Raw genomic sequence first — 25152 nt, forward strand, 5'->3', positions numbered from 1 at the left:
AACAGATATTGGGTACAAACTAAATTAAATATTAGGCCTAAGCTTATTATTATTATTATTATTATTATTATTATTATTATTATTATTATTATTATTATTATTATTATTATTACTACACATGATTGAGAATTTCTCCAGAATGGCTAACTACATCAAAGAAGGCATAATTTTATTTTCCATAATTGTGAGATGTTTATACTAAAAACCACGTGGCTTTAGTTTGCAGCCATGTGGCCTAATGCTACAATTCAGGTTTACGAGGTTTCATTTTCAGCCTTCTTGCTCTTTTTCGTCAATATTTCACATTTCGTTACAGTTTGACTGAATTTCGGAACCATCTAAATTTATACTCCTACTATAATCCTAAATAAATTAGCAGAAAGCAATGCACAGCTCGTCTAACCTACTTCACCAAAAAGTACATTGTTTTCAAGTGTAAGGTTTAGGCTACACAGGACACAATAATAATACTAAAGCTTACCTCATAGGTTCCTGAGGAAAATAGAAAAAATACTTCCCTCCCACAGTATTAACAGTCTTGCATCCAGGCGCTGAGCATCTTCCTCGAATCTTTTGCATTTTTCTGGAATCCATCTTGCCTTCATAACGCTGTTGGCTAGTCATCGGCCAACGTTCTGACTACTACGTATCGGAGAGTGGAGAACGCTGGTCCTCACGTAGTTCTATGATTTACCACCTACGACGTCGGGCGCTGATCACCTTATTTCAGAATACCGCATCTAGATCGTGCTGTCCGCAGTTTCGCATCCTATTATATATTTATCCATGTATTCCCTTTGCATCATAATGACAATGAAAGTTACATACATTGACAGATGATTTGGTTAACATCAGCCCAGTCATTCGGATCATAAATGCCTGTGCTTGTTCGTGCATGTTTTTCTATTCGTCCGAAATTACGGCTGCTGGGTAATCTGATATGACACACTTGGGGGAACCAATGGGTAACATATTTAATTCTTCTGCATTCTATTAGTGCTCTCTTCAGGGCTACAATCGTCCAATTTTTGTTCTGTCCCTTACAGTTATCAGTTATTTTATGAGATGTTCAGATTTGAGATCAGCTATCTGCAATTTTTTTCAATAAGCAACTCCCAACCTCGTCTGCTCTTCTTCTAGCCTGGTTTTCACTCCAGAGAAACATAAACTCTACGTAGACCTGTGGAACAGTCATGTATCCCTAAGTTGTATGTCCAAATATTTCAGCATTAAAAAACTGCACTTATAGTTAACTTTGGGCTAGGTAATGTCTGTGGCAGTCCATTGCAATGACGTGAATTTTATCCCTTTTCTTAGCAATTTCAGAAAATCTTTTATTATTGTTTGGCCCGTTTATCCTGTGCACGATGAGATTTCTGACGGTTTCTATTGCTGTTATTTTAGTCACATGCCTTTGTGTTTGTCTACCATCATTCAACTCTTTCTGAACATTATCACATTTGCCACATGTATCAGTGTGAGATATTTTGAACTCAATATTAAATTTTGGGTCGAAAATTTCTCGGAACTTCTTTCTTTCATTTTTTGCAGTATTAGAAGAAGTGAATTCATTAATCATAGATTTTGGTGCCATCTGAAAAAATGCTTCAGATAGAATCACAAGCCACATGCACCATTGCAACTCAAAATCTTTCAGTATACGGTCTTATACTCACTCTATCATGAAACGAAATAATTAATTTTTATCTAGTTTTGTATATTTCATATTTCACAATAAGTAACACTATCTATATCAGAATTAATAAGGGAAACACTATGTTAGACAAAGTTATGCTTGAATTTTAGTCATATTTTTATTTAATTACCTGTTGATTTCCTGAGTCTGATTCAGTTCAAATTCAGTGGAGAATTCACTAGTGCCATTAGTGGATAAATCACTTTCCAATTTATTAGTTTTTACTTCAGAATGACCACATTTTACGGATTGAAGAACAAGCTCCTTCCTCACGGAAGTTATATTGGTGGCTTGTGATTATGTCTCGGGAAAAATATTAAGCCAAAAAGTGAAAGAGAAAACAACATCTCCCTATATTTCTCAATACGTCTACCGCATTGCACAAAATTATGCAGTTTTGGAGACATCTATAGGTAGAGAATAGAATTATAGCAAAATCTTGATTTCCATCAAAGTGTGGCTTGTGAATCTCTGACGCAACGCCTCATATATATATATATATATATATATATATATATATATATATATATATATATATATTTTACCAACTCTATGGGTCTAATAAACTAACAAGTGTATTTTTATTTAACCTAAGTCCACATGTTTTTAAAATATTGCATGTTAAAATTTGATAAAAATTTTCCACAATGCAACATTTCAAGCGTCATATTTCTGAGCATACTGATGTTAAAAAATTTTTGAAAAAAATGCATTTATAAGCTTGATATACTGTCTTTTGTTAAATATTTATAATTGACATTAAAAATACTTTTTTAGGATTCAGTTTTTCAAAGTTAGATATCAATGTCAAATTGCCATATTAATATTACTAGCTGTACCCGTGCGCTCCGCTGCACTTATTAGAAATAAATATAAAGTAATTACATAATTAAAATAGAACATTGGGTCCAGGAAACATTCGTGTTTCATAGAAGAATAAATCGTTTAATATGCTACTTAATTTAAATTGTATTTAAATGCTATCATTTTGGTCCAGAGACCACTCATTTGGTGCAAATATAATTCGTTTAACATTTTTCTAAATTAGTCTTGAATGCATCTTTTAATAAATCACTCCAAATTAATAGAGTTGATTGTGTACGAAGATCATTTTTATGTTAACCTTACTGTGCATCTTTTTTTTTTTTTTAAGTTTATTTTATTCACACCTTAACATCGATGGTCATGTTGCGTGCTTAGAATGTGTGGGTATATCAGTAGGCCGTTTTTACTCTTGTTGAGTTCCTGTTTCTATTGTGTGTTGTAGATGCTTGTTTTCATGTAATTGATTATAGACTTTGATTAATGTTTTTGGTATTGGTAATTGAGGTGGTGATGAATAATGACATGTATCTTTCCAATCCGGCATTTGACTTTATCAGATTGGTCGCCCACGGAGTTTGAACCCGGGACCCCCGAATGCGTGTCTCAAATGCTACCACCTGAGCCAGTTCGCTTGGTTGTATATCATTGTTCATGCAAATAAAATGAGGTACCCTACATAAATATTATTTTAAGAAACACAGCAAAGGAATATGGGTAAATTATGAGCGCAGGAACGCCATTTCACGACACCTTTTAAAATACCTCAACTCCAGTGATCTCTATGGTAAAATGAGTGTATAAAATTAGAGTATTTTATGTGAACCAAATAAAGTTTCAATAATCAAGTTATACAATATTTTCCAAACTATCAAGTTTCCTGTGCGTACAGATTTCTTTTCATCTTACCTCAGTCCTCATTTGTAGCATTACATCCATCTAGAGAAACTACAAATTTCAAGTAGTGAAGGTTAATTAGCTTCTGAGATTACTTCATACAAACACACAAAACTGTAAATTAATATTGATAAACGTCAAGACTGCCTTAAATAGACGGATTCATTTGTCTTGATTTCATTGTAGCCATCGTCGTCGTTCCTGTAATAACTCCTACGTCATATATCGATTTTCTTATTTTTTCTCTATTAAATAACTTAAATAGTGATGCAGCAAATAATACAATATACTATAGGCCTATATAACTTAAATTATATTTCTTTCTTTCGAAAATGTAAGAATTCACGATCTCCTATGCACTACTGCCATTGAATGAATAAATTTATTTTTCTTCCTACTAAAAAATGTAATATTTTCCACATAGAAGTTACGTAACGACACTATAATCTGAGGAGGCGGTGGAAATGTAATGTATTGTTATTTTAAAACTCTTGTATATCCTTAAATATCAGTCATATAAAAATTTTGCCTGGAATAAAACTTATAGGAAATCATTTTTAAAGAAACATGTTATGTAACATTTTTCACAAAAATCAATAATATAAGCAAGATATTTCGGTTTATTTAATTCAGGCCCCGTTATAACCCCTCTTTTAAATAATGTATTTTGAATGCTATATAGCCTAAAATCTAAATTACAACGAACTTAATTTATATTCCAATTTTCATCGAAATCCGTTCAGCCATTATCACGTGAAAAGGTAACGAACATCCACACAGACAGACAGACTTAAATATCAGTTCTATCAAAATATTGCCTGGGATAAAACTTATCGGAAATCATTTTTAAAGAAACTTTTGTTATGGAACATTTTTCACAAAAATCAATAATAACCGAGATATTTCGGGTCCCCTTATAACCCCCCTTTTAAATAAAGTATTTTGAATGCCATATAGCCTAAAAACTAAGTTACAACGAACTTAATTTATGTTCCAATTTTCGTCGAAATCCGTTCAGCCATTATCGCGTGAAAAGGTAACAAACAGACAGACAGACAGACATACAAACAAATATTTCAAAAAAGCGATTTTCGGTTTCAAGGTGGTTAATTATATATGTCAGGACCAATTATTTTTGGAAAATCGAAAATTACCAGAAAATTTTTGCTACAGATTTATTATTAGAATAGATATATATAAAAAAAATGCCCAAGTGCACGTGCACTCAAGTATTACTAATAATTCGAGAAAAAATCACAATGCGATCTCTAATAGTTTAATGGAAATTTAATTACAAAACAATGTGTAGCAGATGGGTGCAGCAGCAGCAGTGGACAGGAAGCTGGGAGATTTCTTCGGCATTGGACGATCCAGTGAATGTTGTAACATTACACCCAGTACGAATCAAGACACTCGAGGAAACACTGCTAACTTACACTTGTATTCACTTACTGTGGTATCTTCATGGTAGACAGCACTTTACACAAATGTTCCTTCTTTTGCAGCCAATTATATCTCCCATATTCCTGGAGATTTCCAGAAGGCAACTGAGAACGGCAACGGTGACAAAAAGGAGGACAAAAAGGAGAACGAGAATGGCAATGGTGACGAAGAGAATGGTAATGCTAATGAAAGTGGTAACAGTAAGGTTGGTATAAAAATTATTTTTCCACCTAGGAGAGAAAAATATTCACATCTGTGTGCGAAAAAATTTATCAGGCCTGGATGGGATAAAATTTTTTGCTTCCTAGATGCCAAATAAATTTTGGCACCTAGATGCGTAGAAATATTGACACCCCAGTGGAAAAAATTTGACACCTAGGTGGAAAAAATGTTGATACCTAGATGCAAAAATAATTTGATGAAATGCGATGACATTTTGGCACCTAAGCGTGAAAAATTTGACACTTAAGGTACGAAAATAATTTTCACACATAGGTGGATTTGGTTGAATTTTGACAGGATTTAAATTTGATACGCTAGTTTTGCTGCAATTAAATACTAATTTATTGGGCTGAGAACCGGTCACACATTTTGAGAATTTCCTGTGTTGAAGATTGGAATGTGTTGGAATTATTGGCTGTAATTAGGCCTAGTATAGCTTGTCATCTGCAAATAATATGGGATGACTTACATCTTTTATTATGGGGGCAAGATCATTTATGAACACTAGAAAAAGTAGGGGACCTAATATTGAATCTTGAGAAATCCCATTATTAGTAGTTCCCCATGTCGAGGTAGATTTCATACTTTCATTGATTTCGACTTTCTCTTTTCTATCTATGAGATATGCTCGATATGAGTGAAACTACTGGTGAGCAATGCCTTTCATTCTAATTTATCTAGTAGCATTTTACGATTTATACAGTCAAATGCTCTCAAAGTTAATATACCAGGCGCATCCAGAAAGTAAGTTTCCCTATTTTTTCCATCAGAAGTGAGACACTTGTCGTATCGTGGGATCAACTTTTGTATCACTCTGTCGTAAAACTCTGCCGCCTTGAATGGAACCAGCGTGTGACAGACGTCTTCAGCTCTTCGCCGTTGCCAAAACGCTCACCGTTTTTTTTGTTGATTGCAACAAGTTAGAGGGGTGGGAGCTAAACTTTTAGAAAGTTGAAAAATAAGGGCCACCCTAATATATATAGACAGAGAGAGAGAGAGAGAGACTTTGTGCATTAAAGAACTTTATCACTGACCGAACCTCGCAGGCGGCGGGAGAAGGAATAAGAGCTTCCATTTCGGACCACTGCTGCCACGCTACTGGCACCAGGCGGGACCTGTCCAGCTGGCATGTGATTGATACGTCATAGATCTGTTATGCATGCGCAATTGACACGGCTAATTACGTTTACTTTTAAGGGGAAAAAATCGGGAAACTTACTTTCTGGATGCGCCTCGTAATATCCAACACAACAGCTAATGATTTTATTGCATTTAGAACTTCGAATTTTTCGATTGCCGAATATTTACATACGCCTACCTATTATTACAATAACAGCCAGTTAATTATTTAACATAATATTAACCTAAAGAATATATTCAACATTTTTATACTAATGAAATAATGACAAATTCTGCTACGAAAATAACACTGTTAGAAGCAAGCAAATATCCAACAGAACTTTTATTCCCACAAATCTCACTCAATATTATGATAAAGACAATCAACAGCAAATTCTTGCATTCCGTGCTTCTAATCGACTTTCGTGTTTATTAGCCTTTATTTACTTCTCTTTATTGCTTTTCATTTGTCTTCTTTCTGGCGTAGTTCAGGCGGTAGCGCGGATTTCTGCTGAGGTGTAAGTTCGATTCTAGTTTGGGCTGAGTACCTGGTTGGCTTTTTTTCTGAGGTTTTTCCCAACAGTAAGGCGAATTTCAGGTAATCTAAGGCGAACTCTCACCAATTCCATCGGCGCTAAAATATAACTCATAGTTGATATAGCATCCTTAAATAACCAATTATAGTATATTCCAGATGTGTTGGGAAAACAAGTCAAGAAAGACTCAAATCACGATTCACAAGATACCAAAACTTGTAATATGAACAACGCTGGAAATGCAACTGCTATGCAATTAAAATCAGTTTGTGTGTACGAATCTTAAGCAGCAGACTAATGTCATTCAATTCAAGATCAAGCAGTTATCGATTTTTTTCCCAGAATATCTGGAATACATTGTAACAAATTCTTTATTTTTATATTTCTTACTCTGCTACGTTGCTTAATGTACGTTCATTTCCTGTCTCCTAAATACCTACCTAACCTAACCTAACCTACCTAACGTACCTACAGTTATTACTGTTTTCTATACCGGTATTTTATTTTTTTTTGTCTCTGACATTCTTCTTATAATTCTTTTTTATTTATTTATTTCTCACGCTTGCTACATTTATATTTCTTCCTTCCTTATTTCCCTAATCATATTTCATCCACTCATTTCTTTGTCGTAACTTTGCCCGCTTTTGATATCTATCTTCCTTCCTGTTATTCTAATTTATATTCCATTTCCATCTGCCTTATATTTTTTATTATGAAAATCTTTAATATTTGGAAGCATATTCTTTAAAGTAATGACATGTTGTTCAGATAGATGTAGATGTGGATGAACTATTTCAGAAGTTACATCAGGGACAATAACATCATTAGGCTCATATACTGGATACAGATTTCCAAAAACATGGGGAAATAGTTTAAACTGATCAGAATAAAAATGACAGTTTGCAGATACACTAATAATACCTGTCCCTTGGATAATAAAGTTGACGGTTGTGTAGCATTTGGGTTACAACAACTTCTAGTCATACGTACAGTAGCTGGTACGCTGTACACCCAATAATTCTTCTGGTATGGTCTGTACCATACAGGTGACCTATGAGGTCCAACTAGGCGTCGGTCACACAGTTTCGTTGCTTCCTGGGATTTTCCAAAAATTAGAGCTGCTAAACAATGTGATTGCAAGGAGGCTGAAAAAATAACATCTGGAGGACATAACATGTACATTTCATCTCTACATTGAGATAGATCATTCTCTTCCATGAGAGCATAAAATTGCCTATCTATTGTGACGGCAAAGTACGGAGCCTATCCATAGCGGTTATATATTGCATAAATTCAATAAAAGTGCTTTCAATTTCGGTTTCTCTCGGCATTATCTTATTAATTTGTTTTAATTACTGAATCACACACTACTATCATCTGAAACGAAATAATCTAATCAGTCGGTCTGGAGCGTAAATTATCTATGACAGGATATTTCATCACTATTCTGTGCCCTGGTTCAGTTACCTCATCATTATCTAAGACAGCACCATCATCATCTTCATCTGAATTCACATATTCACGGTGAGAGGAAACATAGGAAGGAGACGTCACATCAGAATTTATCATGGTGGGGTCATGAGTTTGTGCAGTTACCTTTATCGGTGCAGTCTGTAATTGATCCCTTAACTGTGCTAATGGTACGTCATCTTCCTCATCGAAATCATCACTTTGGGGAACTCGTAACTGACTAAGAGGAGTATCATCTTCCGTAGACCATCCGTCATCATCTGCCGCTGCTGGTACCTCACGGGGAGTTTCGTACGACTTCGGGTGGTCTCTAATTATTTCTATGGTTTCCGCTTTACTGAAACTACTGTCTTCGTCTTCGTATGATTTTTTCTAACATGTCTTCTACCATCTCCTTCACTACTTCTTTATACTTATGTGGCAATCTGTAAGGGTTTTTCTTTATACGATGCGCGTTCCCGGTATCGATCCTATGTTTTACTTTGCTAGTACAACCTAACTTATTCTCTTTAGGGCCCTGAAATACGTCCTTGTATTCCATAAGAACGTTCTTAATAACCTTTCTCTCGTCATCTTCTAAGTGACTTAAATCTATGCTTTCTAGCATGTTTGCCTGAGGGGAGAACTCTAATTCATCTGTCACACGTACGGAACTGACTACATCAACAGCATTGTTCTCACCATCATATTCTCGTATCCCTTTGTCCTCGACTGAGACTACCTGAGTAGTACCCAATAACTTATTTCGAGGTACTTCTACCGCTTCACCTGAGTAATTTATAAGTTTCACGGAAACCTTGGGAAGTTGTTCACCTGGGTCGACCTGCACTAATATACCATGGGTACCGGAGTCTAAATACCCTTCTGAAATAGCGTTGAGCTATTTCTTCACAACGTCTTATTAAAATTACCCAACAACGTAACTTCACTTCTAGGCGGAATAGTAACTCTCTTACTATTAAATACACTTAATTCATCAGACATGTTAAACTTCTGAAGAGACTGGGTTGTCCTAGGACTTACTGATTGTTCCCTCTGAACACGCTCTACTTCATATGGCGGACTAACGTTTAAAACATTGTTTGTGGGTCATTGAACATTTCCGGGTCACCATACCAGGTTCGAACATGCCTACCCTTTCGCAACGTGTCGATTCATTTATCAGGTTTACCCATCTTCCATCGGTTATCAGTCTACCAGTGAGAACATCTAGAGAAATATTTTCTCTCATAAAATCAAGACCGAGGATGCCTGAGACCTCCGGTCCAAATGACATTGGACACACTAAAAACTCGTGCCACTTTCGCACACCATTATTAAATTCACATTCAATCATTTGAGATCCCTCGATTTCAAGATGCTGTCCCCTTACCCCTATCGCTACCATTTGCGATGACTTAACCGGTGCTGCTGCTGCTGCTACACCTGGTTGTACTATCGATACTGTGGCACCTGTATCGATTAACCATATATGTTTAATCCTGTCCTGATTACTTCTACCATGAGAGCTTCTGTGTGAGGTCTTACCATGGAAAGGAGAGAAGGTAGCTTTATTGCCTCTCTGCCGGGGCGCACATTGAGGCAGTTGTGTTTACCGAATTATTAGCTTCTTTTTGAGACACATTCTTCTTACTTCTACAATATTTGGCAATGTGTCCTTCTTTCTTATAATTAAAACATACAAGTGGTTTTCTATAACTCCTAACTGCTTCAAGGGGTTTTGAATTATTTCCCTTTCGAGGCTGAGCTGTGTGAGCAGAGTAATTACCCTTCATCTGTTGTCGTTTGCTGCGACAATATCTAGACATGTGTCCCTTTTTGTTACAATTAAAACAAGTTATCTGGTCGTTTACTGAGAAAACGTTTCTAGGGATTGCTTCGTGCCTATTCCCTCCATTCGTTTCTATATTGTAGGCAGTTACAGCTAATTGAACGGCGTCCTTCATATTCTTATGCATTCCGAGTTGCACTTGTTTTCCTACTTCACCTTTCAAGCCAGCAATATAAGCTGCTAGTAGACGTCTATCCGCTTCTTCAGCTTCTGTAATGACTTGAATGTGAATCGAGAGTGACTTAAGAGTGAATCGAGACTGACTTGAGTGATGAGAGTGTTGTAAGATTCATTTGGAAGTGATTTGGGAGTGAATCGAGATTGCGGAGTGAATGAAGAGTGACTCGGGAGCAAATCGTGTGTTGACTTAATAGTTGCTTAGGTGTGACTTAAGAATGAATCAAGAGTCATGTGTGTGTTAACATTGATTTATGAGAGTTCTATAATTGACTTAGAAATGAATCGAGAGTGACTCGGGTATGACTTGTGAGTGTTTTAAGATTGTCTTGAGAGTGATTTATAAAGAAAAGGGAAAAGGATCGTACCTTTAGATATTTCTGGCTGCTTTTCACCAAAAATATAAAGCTAAGGCCATAATAATTATAACAATTTAATATAAACAAACAGAGAGATAAGTTACTATAAAATACAAAGAAAAATTAATTATAAATCTAATAACAATATAAGTAGTGAGAGAATGAAAGAGAAGAAGTTAATGGCTACCACCAAAATGAAAGTAAGAATGGCGATGTATCAGAGTAAATTAAACACTCGTTGATCATACAGTCCAGATAGACTCGGGCTCCAATAAGTCATACAAAATAGTAGTCTCCAACCTTTAGCAGAATTAAAGTTCAAATCCTTAGGAAGCACCCCATAGCGACATCAGTGAACTTCCCTGTGGGTTTGTGGACGTTAACGATCCCTCGTAGTGTAGAATATGAAAATTAGGAATGCTGGCCAGCGAGTTGTTAAGCTGAAACAGACCATCCCTTAGTCTGTAAAGCGATGATATCCAAACGATGCTCCAATGGTGAATTATACCACAAGGACGAAAGTCGTAGCTATCCAAATCAGCGGGGTCACCTGACCACAGCGAACACGTAATACAATGAGTTGACGACTATCTCAGCCGAGACGGGAGACTGCCCGTTTCTGTCTTAATGTCGTAACTGCGTCGACTTCTCTCACCAATTGAACATTTGCTCGGTCTCCTAGCCGAGGCCGGCGGTGCGTGTCGTTCCTCCAATCAGCGGAGGAGAAGATCAGGGTATGTTCAGGAAAAATAAACCAAACAGTACAGCCACCATAAACAATAAAATTGCCCACAGCATAAATTACATCACACTACGCACTGACTTCGGAGTGAATCGAGATTGACTATGGAGTATATCGAGAGTGACTCAAGTGCAAATCGAGAATGACTTGGGAGTGACTTAGGAGTGAATCGGGAGAGACTTGGATGTCACTTAAGATCGACTCTACAAACGAAAGTGACTTCGGGGTGATTTGGGAGTGACTTGCGAGTGTTTAGGATTAACATGAGAGTGAGTTAGGAGTAACCTGGTTGTGACTAGAGTGAACTGAGAGTAAGTATTTTCAAACAGGTTTCACTACTGTATTTTGTTATATTATTTGTCATACAAAATCTAATGTGAGTTACTCTCTTTTAAACAAGGTTCGGTAACTTAAACTGCATTTCGAATATTTGCAAGCAAGAGAGTACGATGCAATGTTCATTCATCAGTATCAATGTTACTGTAAGTTCATTAAAATGATCAAAATAAAATGTTCTATTCATAGTGATATGCATCTTATTATGTTTAGATACTTGATTCTATAATAAACCCCATCCAAACCCCAATGATAGAAAAGGGCCACAGGGGTCCGATCCCTATTCAACACTGCAGCGATCAGGTGACGTGTAGAGCTCGCGAAATAAAGTGTGATGCTGACAGCCATATGGACCGCCTTCACGCACAAGAAAATATAGATTGCAGACCCCAGGGACCACTCAGGGGCTGGACGTGTTAAGTCCTATTCAGCTGTGTGCCCAGTTCACACCAGACCGAAATCTAGTCATACACATGTGTAGTTAGCCTCAATTGCAATGTAAGGTATGAACTCAATGACGTAAATATGCTCACTAGTTATGTACAAAGCGCTGATCGCTTCCAAGCAAAGAGTCCACAGGAAGCATTCCTCCTTCATGTCATTTCGTTTATATTGACATTACTTTATTGTCATAGAATACAAAGTATACAGGCATAGTCAAACATTTATATTCAAATGTATATTAAAAAAATTATCAACAATATACAAACATTCCTTTGTTAAAATAGACTTATTAAATATATCCTGTTCCTACATTCCTTAACAAACTCATGTATTGCTATAGTCACTATACTGAAGGTTATTCATTACACATTGTATCTCCATCATCTATTTCTTCAACACCTGCTCTTTACGAAATACTAGGCCTAATGACGTCGACACTTTATACTGTGAGCCTCCTATTAACACTTGTAACATGTTGGGTACCTACTGAAAATCATTGAGTATGAAATTAGTTTTTATGCAGTTTACAGTACGTCTCTTATTGTTAAGAATTATTTCTCTAGTCCTTTATACATACTACACACACACACACACACACACACACACGTATCTGTAGTGCAATTAAGGTGTTTAATACATTTCATGAAATAAACTTGTATTATTTAACTAAATCACTCACTCTTTCAACCTTGTCTTCTCCCCACTTTGCAACTCTCTACGTGTCCAGCTGTAGCATGTCACAACAACAGTGCTGCAAATATGATCACATGAAGGAAACATCACTGTCAGGCAATCCAGCGACATACTGCCACCTACCCAAGGAATCAGTCTGCAAACATAAGCAGTGTTACATGTAGCTGCAATATCTCTGTGTTTCAAATCAACAAGGCAACAAAGACATGAAATACATGAACAAGACAAAGGAGATGAAGAATGCCAAAGGAAAAATATTCATAACTGGAAAATCAAACACTTAAAACATATCCCACATCAGAACATATCACTATAATCATGGAATTAAGTAATAATACATTCAATTCAAAATAATAATTTCACTTTGCAACATAGCCACAATTTTGAACTTGGACTTCGTACCTCAATGAAGTCTTTTGCCCAATTTGAAATCTACATTTTGTAAGTTGCAAGGACAATAAATGTCAGAAAATGTGAAATAGGAGAAACAGACACTGCAGATAGTGTGAGATATACAGTGCACTTACTACTACAATAAATGTCCAAATAATTATGACACTATTTAGATAACGAGTAAAAATTATATATCCTTTAAAGACTACAAAAAAAAGCAGCTTCCAGATGAGACAAAATCAACACCAATTGCCAAACAACAATGTCTCAGGAGGAACTATCTCAGTGAAAGAAATAACAAATGCACAACTGGAGCACAAGCCTACAAACAAGTGCAAGGGATTGGCTCGATTTTATTCGTCAATATTAGTAAATATGTGGGGATGCTACAGTGGAAAGGGCGGCTTCTCTGAGCCGCTTCGTTCTACTTCTGCAGAGAAAATTCTCTTTTGGAAGGCCGAAATGAAGATTTTTTAAAATATAACAGCCCTTACAGTCCATATGCCTGGGGACAGAGAGTTGTCTTTTATACTACAGATAGAGCGCATGGAGGACTACTCGCCACATTTAACAGCTTTGTTCTCACTACATATATGGCGGAGATATGGCAGCGAGAATGTACGCTGAATAGAGCCTTAGTACTTTTTCTGCATAATCAGTTTCTTTCGAGATTCGCATTTTCATGATATCGTGTCCCAAGTAAGTCATGGGGGAATAAAAGAATACATCCCGTTTCTCGATATGACCATTTTTTCCGGAAATAATTGCCATACCGAGGAACGAGACGCATCCCTGTATTTCCCCTTGACTTACTTCTTACACGATAGCATCAGAATGGCAACGCAGACACATTCTGATTTTCCAGAAAAAAAGGTGCACTATTCCGCCGACATTCTAGCCGCCATTGCTCCGCAGTACGTATAGTTACGACAATGCCGATGAGTGCGTTGAATACAGCTCGTCGTTCTAGACCCAATTTTTGGGTACCTAAAATCTTTGAGTCTCTAAATCCGGAAATAATGGCCGTACCGAGGAACGGGATGCGGCCCTGTATTCCCCATTGACTTGCTTCTTACACGATAGCATCAAAATGGCAATCGCGAACACTTTCTGATTTTCGAGAAAAAAAGGGGAATAAACCACTATTCCGCCGACTTTCTAGCCGCCTTTGCTCCGCAGTACGTATAGTTACGACAAAGCCGATGAGTGCGTTTAATACAGCTCGTCCAACTCTATCTTCAATATAAAGGACAACTCTCTAACCCCGCGCGTTTGGACGGGAGAGGCCGGCAAAAATTCAAAAAATGGTCATTTTGACCTTCCAAAACAGACTTTTTTCTACACAAGGAGAACCAAGCGGCTCAGAGGCCCGCCCTTTTAACTGTAGCATCCCAGCATCTTCCCTAGTAATCACCGCAAAAATCCAGCAAATCCGTCGCACTTTTTTCTAGGCCCAATTTTTGGGTACCTAAAATTTTTGAGTCTCTAAATCCGGAAATAATGGCCGTACCGAGGAACGAGATGCGGCCCTGTATTCCCCATTGACTTGCTTCTTGCACGATAGCATCAAAATGGCAATCGCGAACACTTTCTGATTTTCGAGAAAAAAGGGGGAAGGGTTTAAACCACTATTCCGCCGACATTCTAGCCGCCATTGCTCCGCAGTACGTATAGTTACGACAAAGCCGATGAGTGCGTTGAATACAGCTCGTCCAACTCTATCTTCAGTATAAAGGACAACTCTCTATCCCCGCGCGTTTGGACGGGAGAGGCAGGAAAATTTTCAAAAAATGGTCATTTTGACCTTCCAAAACAGACTTTTTTCTACACAAGGAGAACCAAGCGGCTCAGAGGCCCGCCCTTTTAACTGTAGCATCCCAGCATCTTCCCTAGTAATCACCGCAAAAATCCAGCAAATCCGTCGCACTTTCTTCTAGGCCCAATTTTTGGGTACCTAAAATTTTTGAGTCTCTAAATCCGGAAATAATGGCCGTACCGAGGAACGGGATGCGGTCCTGTATTCCCCATTGACTTGCTTCTTACACGATAGCATCAAAATGGCAATCGCGAACACTTTATGATTTTCGAGAAAAAAAGGGGAAGGGTTTAAACCACTATTCCGCCGACATTCTAGCCGCCATTGCTCCGCAGTACGTATAGTTACGACAAAGCCGATGAGTGCGTTGAATACAGCTCGTCCAACTCTATCTTCAGTACAAAGGACGACTCTCTATCCCCGCGCGTTTGGACGGGAGAGGCAGGCAACATTTCAAAAAATGGTCATTTTGACCTTCCAAAACAGACTTTTTTCTACACAAGGAGAACCAAGCGGCTCAGAGGCCCGCACTTTTAACTGTAGCATCGCAGCATCTTCCCTAGTAATCACCGCAAAAATCCAGCAAATCCGTCGTACTTTTTTCTAGGCCCAATTTTTGGGTACCTAAAATTTTTGAGTCTCTAAATCCGGAAATAATGGCCGTACCGAGGAACGGGATGCGGCCCTGTATTCCCCATTGACTTGCTTCTTGCACGATAGCATCAAAATGGCAATCGCGAACACTTTCTGATTTTCGAGAAAAAAGGGGGAAGGGTTTAAACCACTATTCCGCCGACATTCTAGCCGCCATTGCTCCGCAGTACTTATAGTTACGACAAAGCCGATGAGTGCGTTTAATACAGCTCGTCCAACTCTATCTTCAATATAAAGGACAACTCTCTATCCCCGCGCGTTTGGACGGGAGAGGCCGGCAAAAATTCAAAAAATGGTCATTTTGACCTTCCAAAACAGACTTTTTTCTACACAAGGAGAACCAAGCGGCTCAGAGGCCCGCCCTTTTAACTGTAGCATCCCAGCATCTTCCCTAGTAATCACCGCAAAAATCCAGCAAATCCGTCGCACTTTTTTCTAGGCCCAATTTTTGGGTACCTAAAATTTTTGAGTCTCTAAATCCGGAAATAATGGCCGTACCGAGGAACGAGATGCGGCCCTGTATTCCCCATTGACTTGCTTCTTGCACGATAGCATCAAAATGGCAATCGCGAACACTTTCTGATTTTCGAGAAAAAAGGGGGAAGGGTTTAAACCACTATTCCGCCGACATTCTAGCCGCCATTGCTCCGCAGTACGTATAGTTACGACAAAGCCGATGAGTGCGTTGAATACAGCTCGTCCAACTCTATCTTCAGTATAAAGGACAACTCTCTATCCCCGCGCGTTTGGACGGGAGAGGCAGGAAAATTTTCAAAAAATGGTCATTTTGACCTTCCAAAACAGACTTTTTTCTACACAAGGAGAACCAAGCGGCTCAGAGGCCCGCCCTTTTAACTGTAGCATCCCAGCATCTTCCCTAGTAATCACCGCAAAAATCCAGCAAATCCGTCGTACTTTTTTCTAGGCCCTATTTTTGGGTACCTAAAATTTTTGAGTCTCTAAATCCGGAAATAATGGCCGTACCGAGGAACGGGATGCGGCCCTGTATTCCCCATTGACTTGCTTCTTGCACGATAGCATCAAAATGGCAATCGCGAACACTTTCTGATTTTCGAGAAAAAAAGGGGAAGGGTTTAAACCACTATTCCGCCGACATTCTAGCCGCCATTGCTCCGCAGTACGTATAGTTACGACAAAGCCGATGAGTGCGTTTAATACAGCTCGTCCAACTCAATCTTCAATATAAAGGACAACTCTCTATCCCCGCGCGTTTGGACGGGAGAGGCCGGCAAAAATTCAAAAAATGGTCATTTTGACCTTCCAGAACAGACTTTTTTCTACACAAGGAGAACCAAGCGTCTCAGAGGCCCGCCCTTTTAACTGTAGCATCCCAGCATCTTCCCTAGTAATCACCGCAAAAATCCAGCAAATCCGTCGCGCTTTTTTCTAGGCCCAATTCTTGGGTACCTAAAATTTTTGAGTCTCTAAATCCGGAAATAATGGCCGTACCGAGGAACGAGATGCGGCCCTGTATTCCCCATTGACTTGCTTCTTGCACGATAGCATCAAAATGGCAATCGCGAACACTTTCTGATTTTCGAGAAAAAAAGGGGAAGGGTTTAAACCACTATTCCGCCGACATTCTAGAAGCCCTTGCTCCGCAGTACGTATAGTTACGACAAAGCCGATGAGTGCGTTGAATACTGCTCGTCCAACTCTATCTTCAGAATAAAGGACAACTCTCTATTCCCGCGCGTTTGGACGGGAGAGGCCGGCAAAATTTCAAAAAATGGTAATTTTGACCTTCCAAAACAGACTTTTTTCTACACAAGGAGAACCAAGCGGCTCAGAGGCCCGCCCTTTTAACTGTAGCATCCCAGCATCTTCCCTAGTAATCACCGCAAAAATCCAGCAAATCCGTCGCACTTTTTTCTAGGCCCAATTCTTGGGTACCTAAAATTTTTGAGTCTCTAAATCCGGAAATAATGGCCGTACCGAGGAACGGGATGCGGCCCTGTATTCCCCATTGACTTGCTTCTTGCACGATAGCATCAAAATGGCAATCGCGAACACTTTCTGATTTTCGAGAAAAAAAGGGGAAGGGTTTAAACCACTATTCCGCCGACATTCTAGCCGCCATTGCTCCGCAGTACGTATAGTTACGACAAAGCCGATGAGTGCGTTGAATACAGCTCGTCCAACTCTATCTTCAGTATAAAGGACAACTCTCTATCCCCGCGCGTTTGGAAGAGAGGGGCAGGCAAAATTTAAAAAAATGGTCATTTTGACCTTCCAAAACAGACTTTTTTCTACACAAGGAGAACCAAGCGGCTCAGAGGCCCGCCCTTTTAACTGTAGCATCCCAGCATCTTCCCTAGTAATCACCGCAAAAATCCAGCAAATCCGTCGCACTTTTTTCTAGGCCCAATTTTTGGGTACCTAAAATTTTTGAGTCTCTAAATCCGGAAATAATGGCCCTACCGAGGAACGGGATGCGGCCCTGTATTCCCCATTGACTTGCTTCTTACACGATTTTTGGGTACCTTTTAACTGTAGCATCCCAGCATCTTCCCTAGTAATCACCGCAAAAATCCAGCAAATCCGTCGCACTTTTTTCTAGGCCCAATTTTTGGGTACCTAAAATTTTTGAGTCTCTAAATCCGGAAATAATGGCCGTACCGAGGAACGAGATGCGGCCCTGTATTCCCCATTGACTTGCTTCTTGCACGATAGCATCAAAATGGCAATCGCGAACACTTTCTGATTTTCGAGAAAAAAAAACCACTATTCCGCCGACATTCTAGCCGCCATTGCTCCGCAGTACGTATAGTTACGACAAAGCCGATGAGTGCGTTGAATACAGCTCGTCCAAATCTATCTTCAGTATAAAGGACAACTCTCTATCCCCGCGCGTTTGGACGGGAGAGGCCGGCAAAATTTCAAAAAATGGTAATTTTGATCTTCCAAAACAGACTTTTTTCTACACAAGGAGAACCAAGCGGCTCAGAGGCCCGCCCTTTTAACTGTAGCATCCCAGCATCTTCCCTAGTAATCACCGCAAAAATCCAGCAAATCCGTCGCACTTTTTTCTAGGCCCAATTTTTTGGTACCTAAAATTTTTGAGTCTCTAAATCCGGAAATAATGGCCGTACCGAGGAACGGGATGCGGCCCTGTATTCCCCATTGACTTGCTTCTTACACGATAGCATCAAAATGGCAATCGCGAACACTTTCTGATTTTCGAGAAAAAAAGGGGAAGGGTTTAAACCACTATTCCGCCGACATTCTAGCCGCCATTGCTCCGCAGTACATATAGTTACGACAAAGCCGATGAGTGCGTTGAATACAGCTCGTCCAACTCTATCTTCAGTATAAAGGACAACTCTCTATCCCCGCGCGTTTGGACGGGAGAGGCAGGAAAATTTTCAAAAAATGGTCATTTTGACATTCCAAAACAGACTTTTTTCTACACAAGGAGAACCAAGCGGCTCAGAGGCCCGCCCTTTTAACTGTAGCATCCCAGCATCTTCCCTAGTAATCACCGCAAAAATCCAGCAAATCCGTCGCACTTTCTTCTAGGCCCAATTTTTGGGTACCTAAAATTTTTGAGTCTCTAAATCCGGAAATAATGGCCGTACCGAGGAACGGGATGCGGCCCTGTATTCCCCATTGACTTGCTTCTTACACGATAGCATCAAAATGGCAATCGCGAACACTTTATGATTTTCGAGAAAAAAAGGGGAAGGGTTTAAACCACTATTCCGCCGACATTCTAGCCGCCATTGCTCCGCAGTACGTATAGTTACGACAAAGCCGATGAGTGCGTTGAATACAGCTCGTCCAACTCTATCTTCAGTACAAAGCACAACTCTCTATCCCCGCGCGTTTGGAAGGGAGGCAGGCAAAATTTCAAAAAATGGTCATTTTGACCTTCCAAAACAGACTTTTTTCTACACAAGGAGAACCAAGCGGCTCAGAGGCCCTCCCTTTTAACTGTAGCATCCCAGCATCTTCCCTAGTAATCACCGCAAAAATCCAGCAAATCCGTCGCACTTTCTTCTAGGCCCAATTTTTGGGTACCTAAAATTTTTGAGTCTCTAAATCCGGAAATAATGGCCGTACCGAGGAACGGGATGCGGCCCTGTATTCCCCATTGACTTGCTTCTTACACGATAGCATCAAAATGGCAATCGCGAACACTTTATGATTTTCGAGAAAAAAAGGGGAAGGGTTTAAACCACTATTCCGCCGACATTCTAGAAGCCCTTGCTCCGCAGTACGTATAGTTACGACAAAGCCGATGAGTGCGTTGAATACTGCTCGTCCAACTCTATCTTCAGTATAAAGGACAACTCTCTATTCCCGCGCGTTTGGACGGGAGAGGCCGGCAAAATTTCAAAAAATGGTAATTTTGACCTTCCAAAACAGACTTTTTTCTACACAAGGAGAACCAAGCGGCTCAGAGGCCCGCCCTTTTAACTGTAGCATCCCAGCATCTTCCCTAGTAATCACCGCAAAAATCCAGCAAATCCGTCGCACTTTTTTCTAGGCCCAATTCTTGGGTACCTAAAATTTTTGAGTCTCTAAATCCGGAAATAATGGCCGTACCGAGGAACGGGATGCGGCCCTGTATTCCCCATTGACTTGCTTCTTGCACGATAGCATCAAAATGGCAATCGCGAACACTTTCTGATTTTCGAGAAAAAAAGGGGAAGGGTTTAAACCACTATTCCGCCGACATTCTAGCCGCCATTGCTCCGCAGTACGTATAGTTACGACAAAGCCGATGAGTGCGTTGAATACAGCTCGTCCAACTCTATCTTCAGTATAAAGGACAACTCTCTATCCCCGCGCGTTTGGAAGAGAGGGGCAGGCAAAATTTAAAAAAATGGTCATTTTGACCTTCCAAAACAGACTTTTTTCTACACAAGGAGAACCAAGCGGCTCAGAGGCCCGCCCTTTTAACTGTAGCATCCCAGCATCTTCCCTAGTAATCACCGCAAAAATCCAGCAAATCCGTCGCACTTTTTTCTAGGCCCAATTTTTGGGTACCTAAAATTTTTGAGTCTCTAAATCCGGAAATAATGGCCCTACCGAGGAACGGGATGCGGCCCTGTATTCCCCATTGACTTGCTTCTTACACGATTTTTGGGTACCTTTTAACTGTAGCATCCCAGCATCTTCCCTAGTAATCACCGCAAAAATCCAGCAAATCCGTCGCACTTTTTTCTAGGCCCAATTTTTGGGTACCTAAAATTTTTGAGTCTCTAAATCCGGAAATAATGGCCGTACCGAGGAACGAGATGCGGCCCTGTATTCCCCATTGACTTGCTTCTTGCACGATAGCATCAAAATGGCAATCGCGAACACTTTCTGATTTTCGAGAAAAAAAAACCACTATTCCGCCGACATTCTAGCCGCCATTGCTCCGCAGTACGTATAGTTACGACAAAGCCGATGAGTGCGTTGAATACAGCTCGTCCAAATCTATCTTCAGTATAAAGGACAACTCTCTATCCCCGCGCGTTTGGACGGGAGAGGCCGGCAAAATTTCAAAAAATGGTAATTTTGATCTTCCAAAACAGACTTTTTTCTACACAAGGAGAACCAAGCGGCTCAGAGGCCCGCCCTTTTAACTGTAGCATCCCAGCATCTTCCCTAGTAATCACCGCAAAAATCCAGCAAATCCGTCGCACTTTTTTCTAGGCCCAATTTTTTGGTACCTAAAATTTTTGAGTCTCTAAATCCGGAAATAATGGCCGTACCGAGGAACGGGATGCGGCCCTGTATTCCCCATTGACTTGCTTCTTACACGATAGCATCAAAATGGCAATCGCGAACACTTTCTGATTTTCGAGAAAAAAAGGGGAAGGGTTTAAACCACTATTCCGCCGACATTCTAGCCGCCATTGCTCCGCAGTACATATAGTTACGACAAAGCCGATGAGTGCGTTGAATACAGCTCGTCCAACTCTATCTTCAGTATAAAGGACAACTCTCTATCCCCGCGCGTTTGGAAGGGAGGGAGGCAAAATTTAAAAAAATGGTCATTTTGACCTTCCAAAACAGACTTTTTTCTACACAAGGAGAACCAAGCGGCTCAGAGGCCCGCCCTTTTAACTGTAGCATCCCAGCATCTTCCCTAGTAATCACCGCAAAAATCCAGCAAATCCGTCGCACTTTTTTCTAGGCCCAATTTTTGGGTACCTAAAATTTTTGAGTCTCTAAATCCGGAAATAATGGCCGTACCGAGGAACGAGATGCGGCCCTGTATTCCCCATTGACTTGCTTCTTGCACGATAGCATCAAAATGGCAATCGCGAACACTTTCTGATTTTCGAGAAAAAAAGGGGAAGGGTTTAAACCACTATTCCGCCGACATTCTAGCCGCCATTGCTCCGCAGTACGTATAGTTACGACAAAGCCGATGAGTGCGTTGAATACAGCTCGTCCAACTCTATCTTCAGTATAAAGGACAACTCTCTATCCCCGCGCGTTTGGACGGGAGAGGCCGGCAAAATTTCAAAAAATGGTAATTTTGATCTTCCAAAACAGACTTTTTTCTACACAAGGAGGACCAAGCGGCTCAGAGGCCCGCCCTTTTAACTGTAGCATCCCAGCATCTTCCCTAGTAATCACCGCAAAAATCCAGCAAATCCGTCGCACTTTTTTCTAGGCCCAATTTTTTGGTACCTAAAATTTTTGAGTCTCTAAATCCGGAAATAATGGCCGTACCGAGGAACGGGATGCGGCCCTGTATTCCCCATTGACTTGCTTCTTACACGATAGCATCAAAATGGCAATCGCGAACACTTTCTGATTTTCGAGAAAAAAAGGGAACGGAACCACTATTCCGCCGACATTCTAGCCGCCATTGCTCCGCAGTACATATAGTTACGACAAAGCCGATGAGTGCGTTGAATACAGCTCGTCCAACTCTATCTTCAGTATAAAGGACAACTCTCTATCCCCGCGCGTTTGGACGGGAGGCAGGAAAATTTTCAAAAAATGGTCATTTTGACATTCCAAAACAGACTTTTTTCTACACAAGGAGAACCAAGCGGCTCAGAGGCCCGCCCTTTTAACTGTAGCATCCCAGCATCTTCCCTAGTAATCACCGCAAAAATCCAGCAAATCCGTCGCACTTTCTTCTAGGCCCAATTTTTGGGTACCTAAAATTTTTGAGTCTCTAAATCCGGAAATAATGGCCGTACCGACGAACGGGATGCGGCCCTGTATTCCCCATTGACTTGCTTCTTACACGATAGCATCAAAATGGCAATCGCGAACACTTTATGATTTTCGAGAAAAAAAGGGGAAGGGTTTAAACCACTATTCCGCCGACATTCTAGCCGCCATTGCTCCGCAGTACGTATAGTTACGACAAAGCCGATGAGTGCGTTGAATACAGCTCGTCCAACTCTATCTTCAGTACAAAGGACAACTCTCTATCCCCGCGCGTTTGGAAGGGAGGCAGGCAAAATTTCAAAAAATGGTCATTTTGACCTTCCAAAACAGACTTTTTTCTACACAAGGAGAACCAAGCGGCTCAGAGGCCCGCCCTTTTAACTGTAGCATCCCAGCATCTTCCCTAGTAATCACCGCAAAAATCCAGCAAATCCGTCGTACTTTTTTCTAGGCCCAATTTTTGGGTACCTAAAATTTTTGAGTCTCTAAATCCGGAAATAATGGCCGTACCGAGGAACGGGATGCGGCCCTGTATTCCCCATTGACTTGCTTCTTGCACGATAGCATCAAAATGGCAATCGCGAACACTTTCTGATTTTCGAGAAAAAAGGGGGAAGGGTTTAAACCACTATTCCGCCGACATTCTAGCCGCCATTGCTCCGCAGTACGTATAGTTACGACAAAGCCGATGAGTGCGTTGAATACAGCTCGTCCAACTCTATCTTCAGTACAAAGGACAACTCTCTATCCCCGCGCGTTTGGACGGGAGAGGCCGGCAAAATTTCAAAAAATGGTAATTTTGACCTTCCAAAACAGACTTTTTTCTACACAAGGAGAACCAAGCGGCTCAGAGGCCCGCCCTTTTAACTGTAGCATCCCAGCATCTTCCCTAGTAATCACCGCAAAAATCCAGCAAATCCGTCGCACTTTTTTCTAGGCCCAATTTTTGGGTACCTAAAATTTTTGAGTCTCTAAATCCGGAAATAATGGCCGTACCGAGGAACGGGATGCGGCCCTGTATTCCCCATTGACTTGCTTCTTACACGATAGCATCAAAATGGCAATCGCGAACACTTTCTGATTTTCGAGAAACAAAGGGGAACCACTATTCCGCCGACATTCTAGCCGCCATTGCTCCGCAGTACGTATAGTTACGACAAAGCCGATGAGTGCGTTTAATACAGCTCGTCCAACTCTATCTTCAATATAAAGGACAACTCTCTATCGCCGCGCGTTTGGACGGGAGAGGCCGGCAAAAATTAAAAAAATGGTCATTTTGACCTTCCAAAACAGACTTTTTTCTACACAAGGAGAACCAAACGGCTCAGAGGCCCGCCCTTTTAACTGTAGCATCCCAGCATCTTCCCTAGTAATCACCGCAAAAATCCAGCAAATCCGTCGCACTTTTTTCTAGGCCCAATTTTTGGGTACCTAAAATTTTTGAGTCTCTAAATCCGGAAATAATGGCCGTACCGAGGAACGAGATGCGGCCCTGTATTCCCCATTGACTTGCTTCTTGCACGATAGCATCAAAATGGCAATCGCGAACACTTTCTGATTTTCGAGAAAAAAAGGGGAAGGGTTTAAACCACTATTCCGCCGACATTCTAGCCGCCATTGCTCCGCAGTACGTATAGTTACGACAAAGCCGATGAGTGCGTTGAATACAGCTCGTCCAACTCTATCTTCAGTACAAAGGACAACTCTCTATCCCCGCGCGTTTGGACGGGAGGCAGGCAAAATTTCAAAAAATGGTCATTTTGACCTTCCAAAACAGACTTTTGTCTACACAAGGAGAACCAAGCGGCTCAGAGGCCCGCCCTTTTAACTGTAGCTTCCCAGCATCTTCCCTAGTAATCACCGCAAAAATCCAGCAAATCCGTCGTACTTTTTTCTAGGCCCTATTTTTGGGAACCTAAAATTTTTGAGTCTCTAAATCCGGAAATAATGGCCGTACCGAGGAACGGGATGCGGCCCTGTATTCCCCATTGACTTGCTTCTTGCACGATAGCATCAAAATGGCAATCGCGAACACTTTCTGATTTTCGAGAAAAAAAGGGGAAGGGTTTAAACCACTATTCCGCCGACATTCTAGCCGCCATTGCTCCGCAGTACGTATAGTTACGACAAAGCCGATGAGTGCGTTTAATACAGCTCGTCCAACTCTATCTTCAATATAAAGGACAACTCTCTATCCCCGCGCGTTTGGACGGGAGAGGCCGGCAAAAATTAAAAAAATGGTCATTTTGACCTTTCAAAACAGACTTTTTTCTACACAAGGAGAACCAAGCGGCTCAGAGGCCCGCCCTTTTAACTGTAGCATCCCAGCATCTTCCCTAGTAATCACCGCAAA

At 40.4% G+C, this 25152-nt stretch overlaps 2 protein-coding genes across 6 annotated transcripts in view; one reads left to right on the forward strand and one right to left on the reverse strand.

Moving 5' to 3' along the window:
- LOC138716266 (uncharacterized) overlaps positions 1–11842 on the forward strand; it is a 46456-nt gene extending 34614 nt beyond the window's left edge. For both annotated transcript variants that reach the window (XR_011336621.1, XM_069849162.1), the window contains exon 6: positions 4921–11842. The gene's annotated coding sequence lies outside the window, so the exon portion shown is untranslated. The remainder of the gene's footprint in view (positions 1–4920) is intronic.
- The window catches only part of LOC138716265 (uncharacterized), a 334888-nt gene that overhangs the window by 2266 nt on the left and 307470 nt on the right, over positions 1–25152 (reverse strand). Inside the window, exon 2 of one of the 4 annotated variants that reach the window (XR_011336620.1) lies at positions 12774–12923. The gene's annotated coding sequence lies outside the window, so the exon portion shown is untranslated. Of the gene's footprint in view, positions 1–1408; positions 1548–12773; positions 14055–25152 lie in introns of those variants that run through there. The other 3 variants (XR_011336619.1, XM_069849158.1, XM_069849159.1) reach the window with 3 other exon arrangements.

Source organism: Periplaneta americana, chromosome 16, assembly GCF_040183065.1.
Source record: "Periplaneta americana isolate PAMFEO1 chromosome 16, P.americana_PAMFEO1_priV1, whole genome shotgun sequence".
NCBI classification, from domain to species: Eukaryota; Metazoa; Arthropoda; class Insecta; order Blattodea; family Blattidae; genus Periplaneta; species Periplaneta americana.